This window comes from Heterodontus francisci, unplaced genomic scaffold, assembly GCF_036365525.1.
Source record: "Heterodontus francisci isolate sHetFra1 unplaced genomic scaffold, sHetFra1.hap1 HAP1_SCAFFOLD_857, whole genome shotgun sequence".
In the NCBI taxonomy this organism is placed as follows: domain Eukaryota; kingdom Metazoa; phylum Chordata; class Chondrichthyes; order Heterodontiformes; family Heterodontidae; genus Heterodontus; species Heterodontus francisci.
In genome coordinates, this window is record NW_027140202.1 from 135,842 (window position 1) to 145,980 (window position 10,139).

A 10,139-nucleotide genomic window follows, 5' to 3' on the forward strand; every position below is an offset into this window, starting at 1 on the left:
AGTCAGACAATAGCAGTAGGAAAGTCAGTCTCTTTTTAATGGTTTCAATTTGAAAGCCTCAGCTGATGATTGAAAAAGCCGCAGTTCAAATCCCACTGGGCTGTTGTGAATTTGAATTCCCTTTTTTTTTCTAAAACTATAACATAAATAAGGAGTCAAGGAAAACTCCAAGATGGAGTCACTCAGCTGTCTCCCAATCTCTGGTAATCCAGCTGTGATCACTCAGCTCCCTCCCAGTCTCAGGTAATCCAGCTGTGATCATCTCCCTCGCAGACACAGGTAATCCAGCTGTGATCGCTCAGCACCCTCCCAGACTCAGGTAATCCAGCTGTGAACACTCATCTCCCTCGCAGTCACAGGTAATCCAGATGTGATCGCTCAGCTCCCTCCCAGACTCAGGTAATCAGGCTGTGATCACTCAGCTGACTCCCAGACTCCAGTAATCCAGCTGTGAACACTCAGCAACCTACCAGCCTCAAGCAATCCAACTGTGATCACTCAGCTCCCTCCCAGTCTCATGTAATCCAGCTGTTATCACTCATTTCAGTCCCAGTCTCAGGTAATCCAACTGTGAACACGCTGCTGCCTCGCAGTCTTAGGTAATCCAGCTGTGATCACTCAGCTCCCTCCCAGTCTTAGATAATCCAACTGTGAACACGCTGCTGCCTCGCAGTCTTAGGTAATCCAGCTGTGATCACTCAGCTCCCTCCCAGTCTTAGATAATCCATCTGTGAACAGTCAGCTCCCTCATTGTGTGAGGTAATACAGCCGTGATCACTGAGCTGCCTCCCAGACTCAGGAAATCCAGCTGTAATCACTCAGATGCCTCCCAATCTCAGGTAATGCAGCTGTAAACAGTTAGCTGCTTCTCTGTCTCAGGTAATCCAGCTGTGATCACTCAGCTCCCTCCCAGTCTCAGGTAATCCAACTGTGAACACGCTGCTGCCTCGCAGTCTTAGGTAATCCAGCTGTGATCACTCAGCTCCCTCCCAGTCTTAGATAATCCATCTGTGATCAGTCAGCTCCCTCATTGTGTGAGGTAATCCAGCCGTGATCACTGAGCTGCCTCCCAGACTCAGGAAATCCAGCTGTAATCACTCAGATGCCTCCCAATCTCAGGTAATCAAGCTGCGAACTCTCAGCTGCATCCCAGTTTCAAGTAATCCAGCTGTGATCACTCAGCTGCCTCCGTGTCTAACGTAATCCAGCTGTGATCACTCAGCTGCCATCCAGTCTCAGGTAATCCAGATGTGATCACACAGTTGCCTCGCAGTCTCAGGTAATCCAGTTGTGAACACTCAGCTGCCTCCCAGTCTCAGGTAATCCAGCTGTGAACAGTCAGCTGCTTCCCTGTCTCAGGTAATGCAACTGTGATTACACAGTTCCCTCCCAGTCTCAGGTAATCCAGCTGTGATCACTCATCCCGCCCCCAGTCTCAGGTAATCCAGCTGTAAACAGTCAGCTGCTTCCCTGTCTCAGCTAATCCAGCTGTGATCACACAGCTGCCTCCCAGTCTCAGGTAATCCAGCTGTGATCACTCAGCTTCCTCCCAGTCTCATGTAATCCAGCTGTGAACATTCAGATCCCTGCCAGGCTCAGGTAATCCAGCTGTGATCAATCAGCTCCCTCCCAGACTCACGTAATCCAGCTGTGAACACTCAGCTCCCTCCCAATCTCAGATAATCCAGCTGTGATCACTCAGCGTCTTCCCAGTCTCAGGTAATCCAGCTGTGATCACTCAGCGACATCCCAGTCTCACGTAATCCAGCTGTGAACACTCAGCAGCTTCCCAGTCTCAGGTAATCCCAGCTCTGAACACTCTGCTCCCTCTCAGACTCAGATAATCCAGCTGTGATCACTCAGCTCCCTCCCACTCATGTAATCTAGCTGTGATCACTCAGCTTCCTCCCAGTCTTAGATAATTCATCTGTGATCACTCAGCTCCCTCCCAGTCTCAGGTAATCCAGCTGTGATCACTCATCTCACTCCCAGTCTCAGGTAATCCGGCTGTGATCACTCAGCTCCCTCCCAGTCTCAGGTAATCCAGCTGCGAACAGCCAGCTGCCTCCCAAGCCCATCCTCTAGAAGCTGGGAAAAGTCTGGTCTTTGTGCTGAAATGCCTCATCTGATCTCCCGTGTACCCACTGTTCTAATGAAGCAATTTGTATTAAAAGTTAGAATTGGGTGCGGCCCTTAGTGAATAAATATTGCCCTGTTCGGATAGCGTCAGTTGTGAGAAGATTGGATTGGAATCGTTCCCCTTTGAGGAGGCAACTGCCAGCCAGAGGCGGCCACATCATGGAGGAGATGGGAGGGAAGTTGTGGAAAATGAGAGACGGGAAAAGATGGAAGGAGACAGGGGAGAGAGCCTGGATGTTGCAGAAGGAAACAGGGGCGAGGAACAAGAAGAAACAGAAGTGATTTGGAGGAAAGTACAGGTGGGCTGATTAGCAAATTTGCAGACGACACTAAGAGTGGTGGAGTAGCAGATAGTGAAGGGGTCTGTCAGAGAATACAGCAGAATATAGATAGATTGGAAAGTTGGGCAGAGAAATGGCAGATGGAGTTTAATCAGGGCAAATGCGAGGTGATGCATTTTGGAAGATCCAATTCAAGAGTGAACTATACAGTAAATGGAAAAGTCCTGGGGAAAATTGATGTCCAGAGAGATTTGGGTGTTCAGGTCCATTGTTCCCTGAAGGTGGCAACGCAGGTCAATAGAGTGGTCAAGAAGGCAGACGGCATGCTTTCCTTCATCGGACGGGGTATTGAGTACAAGAGTTGGCAGGTCATGTTACAGTTGTATAGGAGTTTGGTTCGGCCACATTTGGAATACTGCGTGCAGTTCTGGTCGCCACATTACCAAAAGGATGTGGATGCTTTGGAGAGGGTGCAGAGGAGGTTCACCAGGATGTTGCCTGGTATGGAAGGCGCTAGCTGTGAAGAGAGGTTGAGTAGATTAGGATTATTTTCATTAAAAAAGACGGAGGTTGAGGGAGGACCTGATTGAGGTGTGCAAAATCATGAGAGGTATAGACAGGTTGGATAGGAAGAAGCTTTTTCCCAGAGTGGGGGATTCAATTGCAAGGGGACACGAGTTCAACGTGAAAGGGGAAAAGTTTAGGGGGATATGCGTGGAAAGTTCTTTATGCAGAGGGTGGTGGGTGCCTGGAACGCATTGCCAGCGGAGGTGGTAGACGCGGGCACGATAGCGTCTTTTAAGATGTATCCAGACAGATACGTAAATGGGCAGGAAGTAAAGAGATACAGACCCTTAGAAAATAGGCGACAGGTTGAGACAGAGGATTTGGATCGGCGTCGGCCTGGAGGGCCGAAGGGCCTGTTCCTGTGCTGTAATTTTCTTTGTCCTTTGTTCTTTGTTCTTTGATTGATAGTATGAATCCCCAGCCCAATGGGCCAGAAGGTGAGAGTATTTTCCACCACCCCTTCCTCTTCCCTACCTCTATCTCTCCCCCACTTCTCTCCTCATTTCTCCTCCCCTCGTCTGTCTCCCCTTCTCCCTTGTCCGTATCTCCTCCCTCTCTCCTCTCCTCCATCACCTCCCTGCTCTCTTATACCCCTCTCCCCTCTTCCACTCCTTTTTAACCAGCTCTCCTTCCCCTTTTTGTAAATCGCTCTTTACGCTTTTCCACTTTCCCATTTTCCCTCTGCCCTTCCCTCTCTCCTGCCTTCATTTCTACTTTCATTCTCTAACATTCCTCCTTCTACCCGTCCCCCCGCCCCTTCTCCCCATCTCCCTTATCCTTTCTGCTTTCCATTGCTCAGCCTTCTCCTTTCCAATTGTCCCTTCCCCTTCTCTCCAGTCCCTACAATTCGCATTCTCCCCTCTCCTCCTCTTCTTTTCCATTCAGGATCCTGGGCTTTCTTAACACAGACAGTGAGTTCAAATCAAGGATGCGATTATTCAGCTTTTATGTGAAAAAGAAATCGTTTCCAGTGGCTGGAGGGTCGGTAACCAGAGGGACACAATTTGAAGATAATCGGCAGGGGGAACCAAAGGGGAAATGAGGGAAAGAGAAATGTTTTATAACAAAGTGATTTGTTGTGACCTGGAATGAGCTGTCTGAAAGGGCAGTGGAAGCAGATTCAATAGTAACTAACTACCCCCTGGGAGCAATCCCCCTTCTAAATACCTCCCCGAGAACAGACTCCCATCTAAATACTCACCCGAAAACAGAACCCAATCTCAATATTTCCCCCCCCGGAACAAAACCCCATGTAAATACCCCCCCCCCCCCCCCCAGGAACAGACTTCCATCTAAATACCCCCCACGCGGACAGACTTCCATCTAAATACATCCCCGGGGACAGACTCCCATCTAAATAAACCCCCAGGAACAGACTCCCATCTAAATACCCCCCCGGGGACAGACTCCCATCTAAATACACCCCCAGGAACAGACTCCATTCTAAATAGCCCCCCGGTGACAGACTCCCAGCTAAATATCCCCCTGGGAACAATCCCCCAAGGCGAACTGGCATTTTGAGCATTTAACGCACAGGTGGATCCCAGCCCCAGACACATCCCTCTCTACAGAAAGGTGTTTCACCTGTTCTCGCCATCGGCTTCTGGGAATCAAACAGAGGGAGACACACACACAAACACACACGCGCTGACTGGCACAGGGATGGGAGGAGGCCATTCAGCCCTTTGATCCTGTCCCACCCCCAGACAGAGGGACAGAGACACAGAAAACAGATTCCGGGATTAGGACATAACAGAGAGAGAGAGAAATAAATGGAAAGGGAGATGGAGAATGACATGCTTGGTGTCAGAAACCAGCGAGAGAGAAACTGAGAACAGAGGGTCAGAAATACCAAGAAGGGCAGAGAGAGAAATGGAGACATACAGAAAGAGAGAGAGCTGGAGGTGCAGAGAGATAATGCAGCAGCGATGTAGATATTGAGAAGGATTCCAGACAAGGAGAGAGATGCAGAGACAGAAAGAAGAGCAGTGGCAGAGATACAAAGTAAGATGTGTTTACAGAATAGAGAGCGGTGTCCCGGGACAGTGGGGAGGGAAATGCAGAGATAATCTTGCAGGAAAGGAGGAACAGAGATGGAAAGATTCAGGGATTTGGAACTAAGTGAGAGAAGAAATAGACTGAGAGAGAGACAGATAAAGATGCAGAGAGTCGCAGAAAGAGAGTGACAATGGAAACTTGTGAGACTCTGGAGAGGGGCAGAGATAGAAAGGATGTTGAGAGATACAGCGATAGGGATTTAAAGACGTGAATAAACAGAGCTGGGAACAAGGAGGAAGGTGCAGGGAACAAGTTGCAGCAAGAGATGGGGAGAGGGAAATCTACAGGATTACATTGACAGTTCTGGAGCAGCGCTTCCCAAACTATTCCCTTCGGAGCACCCTCCAGCCCCCTCCCTTGTGGTAAGAAATCCACAGACCCCCGAAAACACAAAATCAAAATACTGCGGATGCTGGAAATCTGAAATACTGAGCATTTCCAGCCTTTTGTTTCTCTATCAGCCTCAAAAACACACAGTATTCTTTTCTGCATCTAGAAATGAATTTGACAATGACAAATATATATTTATTATTATTTTCCCTCTCTGGTTAAAGCTCTCATCTGAGAATTCCACGTGGCCAAAATATGTCCCCTCTGCATCATCACAGCTGCAGCTTCTGAAAAGATTCTCCTTGGGAATAAGAGAAATAAAATTGATTGAAACAAAGCAAAGCATTTTTGCACAGAAATAAAACACAGGAATAGCCCAGGGCTCTTTCTCTCACTCACTCACATAAAACAATCTCTCAGTGACTCCCCGTCTTACAAACCGATCCCCTGCCTCAGAGCCAAAGACTGGGAAGTGTGGATGTGTTTACCCTGTCATTTCCTGCTGTCTCTCTCTCTGTCTCTCTCTATTTCTCTGTGTATCTCTCTACATCTCTTGCTGCCTCACTGTAAAAACACACAAACACTGCTGACCCCCATCCCCTCTCTCCATATGGAGAGAAATCCACATTCCCATCCCTGAAAATCTGAATTCAAATGGACCCCAGGTGTTTCAGTTCACTGTCAAATTCAGCCCACAGCCTAAAACACCAGCATTATTCCGGAATGAGAACAAGCCTTGACAAACCTTCACATTTCACCCATTTCATTGCTGATTCACAGAAGTATTTGACACTCAATGAATTAATTTTTAAAGTGCTCATCAATGTTGCAATGTTGGAAATGCTGTAGGCCATTGGTGCACAGCAAGATCCCACAAGCAGCAATGTGATCACAGTCGGCTACCCCTCCTCTCCCCCTCTGATTCCCTCCCTGTTTCCCTCAATCTCCTGCATCTCTCTCCCTCCTGTTACTCGCATTCAGAGAGACAGATGGAGAGAGACAGAGAAATTCACGGCACTGCCCAAAACACCAGCCACGTGATAGTCAGAGTAAAAATGAAAGAATAGTCAGGATGAATGCGTGGCTTGAGAGATGGTGCAGGAAGGAGGGGTTCAGATTTTTGGGACATTGGGACCGGTTCTGGGGGAGGTGGGACTATTACAAATTGGACGGTCTACACCTGGGCCGGACTGGAACCAATGTCCTTGGAGGTGCTTTTGGTAACGCTTTTGGGGAGGGTTTAAACTAATGTGGCAGGGGGATGGGAACCAATTGAGGTCAGTTGACAGTAAGGAGGTAGTAACAAAAGCCTGTAAGGAACTAGATAATGAAGTCAGTGTGACTAAGGGGAAGAGCAGGCAGGGAGCAGATGATGAATATAAAGGGACTGGTGGTCTGAGGTGCATTTGTTTTAATGCAAGAAGTGTAGTCGGTAAGGCAGATGAACTTAGGGCTTGGATTAGTACCTGGGAGTATGATGTTATTGCTATTACTGAGACTTGGTTGAGGGAAGGGCATGATTGGCAACTGAATATCCCAGGATATCGATGCTTCAGGCGGGATAGAGAGGGAGGTAAAAGGGGTGGAGGAGTTGCATTACTGGTCAAAGAGGATATCACAGCTGTGCTGAAGGAGGGCACTATGGAGGACTCGAGCAGTGAGCCAATATGGACAGAACTCAGAAATAGGAAGGGTGCGGTAACAATGTTGGGGCTGTACTACAGGCCTCCCAACAGCGAGCGTGAGATAGAGGTACAAAAATGTAAACAGATTATGGAAAGATGTAGGAGCAACAGGGTGGTGGTGATAGGAGATTTTAATTTTCCCAACATTGACTGGGATTCGCTTAGTGTTAGAGGTCCAGATGGAGCAGAATTTGTAAGGAGCATCCAGGAGGGTTTTCTCGAGCAGTATGTAAATAGTCCAACTCGGGAAGGGGCCATACTGGACCTGGTGTTGGGGAATGAGCCCGACCAGGTTGTTGACGTTTCAGTAGGGGACTACTTTGGGAATAGTGATCACAATTCCGTAAGCTTTAAAATACTCATGGACAAAGACGAGAGTGGTCCAAAAGGGAGAGTGCTAAATTGGGGGAAGGCCAACTACACCAAAATTCGGCAGGAGCTGGGAAATGTAGATTGGGAGCAGCTGTTTGAAGGTAAATCCACATGTGATATGTGGGAGGCTTTTAAAGAGAGGTTGATTAGCGTGCAGGAGAGACATGTTCCTGTGAAAATGAGGGATAGAAATGGCAAGATTAGGGAACCATGGATGACAGGTGAAATTGTGAGACTAGCTAAGAGGAAAAAGGAAGCATACATAAGGTCTAGGCGGCTGATGAAAGACGAAGCTTTGAAAGAATATCGGGAATGTAGGACCAATCTGAAACGAGGAATTAAGAGGGCTAAAAGGGGTCATGAAATATCTTTAGCAAACAGGGTTAAGGAAAATCCCAAAGCCTTTTATTCATATATAAGGAGAAAGAGGGTAACTAGAGAAAGGATTGGCCCACTAAAGGACAAAGGAGGAATGTTATGCTTGGACTCAGAGAAAATGGGTGAGTTTCTAAACGAGTACTTTGCATCGGTATTCACCGAGGAGAGGGACATGACGGATGTTGAGGTTAGGAACAGATGTTTGATTACTCTAGGTCAAGTCGGCATAAGGAGGGAGGAAGTGTTGGGTATTCTAAAGGGCATTAAGGTGGACAAGTCCCCAGGTCCGGATGGGATCTATCCCAGGTTACTGAGGGAAGCGAGAGAGGAAATAGCTGGGGCCTTAACAGATATCTTTGCAGCATCCTTAAACACGGGTGAGGTCCCGGAGGACTGGAGAATTGCTAATGTTGTCCCCTTGTTTAAGAAGGGTAGCAGGGATAATCCAGGTAATTATAGACCGGTGAGCCTGACGTCAGTGGTAGGGAAGCTGCTGGAGAAGATACTGAGGGATAGGATCTATTCCCATTTGGAAGAAAATGAGCTCATCAGTGATAGGCAACATGGTTTTGTGCAGGGAAGGTCATGTCTTACCAACTTAATAGAATTCTTTGAGGAAGTGACAAAGTTGATTGATGAGGGAAGGGCTGTCGATGTCATATACATGGACTTCAGTAAGGCGTTTGATAAAGTTCCCCATGGCAGGCAGATGGAGAAAGTGAAGGCGCTTGGGGTCCAAGGTGTACTAGCTAGATGGATAAAGAACTGGCTGGGCAACAGGAGACAGAGAGTAGCAGTAGAAGGGAGTTTCTCAAAATGGAGACGTGTGACCAGTGGTGTTCCACAGGGATCCGTGCTGGGACCACTGTTGTTTGTGATATACATTAATGATTTGGAGGAAAGTATAGGTGGACTGATTAGCAAATTTGCAGACGACACTAAGATTGGTGGAGTAGCAGATAGTGAAGGGGACTGTCAGAGAATACAGCAGAATATAGATAGATTGGAGAGTTGGGCAGAGAAATGGCAGATGGAGTTCAATCAGGGCAAATGCGAGGTGATGCATTTTGGAAGATCCAATTCAAGAGTGAACTATACAGTAAATGGAAAAGTCCTGGGGAAAATTGATGTCCAGAGAGATTTGGGTGTTCAGGTCCACTGTTCCCTGAAGGTGGCAACGCAGGTAAATAGAGTGGTCAAGAAGGCATACGGCATGCTTTCCTTCATCGGACGGGGCATTGAGTACAAGAGTTGGCAGGTCATGTTGCAGTTGTATAGGACTTTGGTTCGGCCACATTTGGAATACTGCGTACAGTTCTGGTCGCCACATTATCAAAAGGATGTGGATGCTTTGGAGAGGGTGCAGAGGAGGTTCACCAGGATGTTGCCTGGTATGGAGGGCGCTAGCTATGAAGAGAGGTTGAGCAGATTAGGATTATTTTCATTAGAAAGACGGAGGTTGAGGGGGGACCTGATTGAGGTGTACAAAATCATGAGAGGTATAGACAGGGTGGATAGCAAGAGGCTTTTTCCCAGAGTGGGGGTTTCAATTACTAGAGGACACGAGTTCAAAGTGAAAGGGGAAAAGTTTAGGGGGGATATGCGTGGAAAGTTCTTTACGCAGAGGGTGGTGGGCACCTGGAACGCATGCCAGCGGAGGTGGTAGATGCGGGCACGATGGAGTCTTTTAAGATATATCTAGACAGATACATGAATGGGCAGGAAGAAAAGAGATACAGAACCTTAGAAAATGGGCGACATGTTTAGAGAGAGGATCTGGATCGTCGCAGGCTTGGAGGGCCGAAGGGCCTGTTCCTGTGCTGTAATTTTCTTTGTTCTTTGTTCTTTGTTCTATTCGGGAATCATACCGGCTTCAAGCTCCGGACATAAATTCCAGGCCTTCAGGAGAGCTTTACACACAAAGACTTCACTTCTGAAATGCAGTCACTGTGACAATGCAGGGATTTGTGCAGGCAAGCTGTGCACAGCAAGATCCCAGAAATGGTGACACTTCAAAATTCAGTTTACCAAGATTTTGAGTGTGGATTTCTCTCTCTCTCTCTCTCTGTCTTTCTCCATCTTTCTCTGCCTTCTATCCCTCACCCACACTCCACCTCTCTCTCTCTCTCTGCATTTAAACTGCCACCTCCAGCATCTCTCACTCTCTTTTTCTCTCCATCTGTTTCTGCCTCAATGTTGTAATGTAAGTATTGTTGCAGGGTATGTATGCACAGCAGGATTCCACCATGTGATAATAGCCAGATATCCCATCAGAGTCCTCAGAAAATGCTAAACTCCATCTTTAAACTTATAACAAGTCTTTATCCAG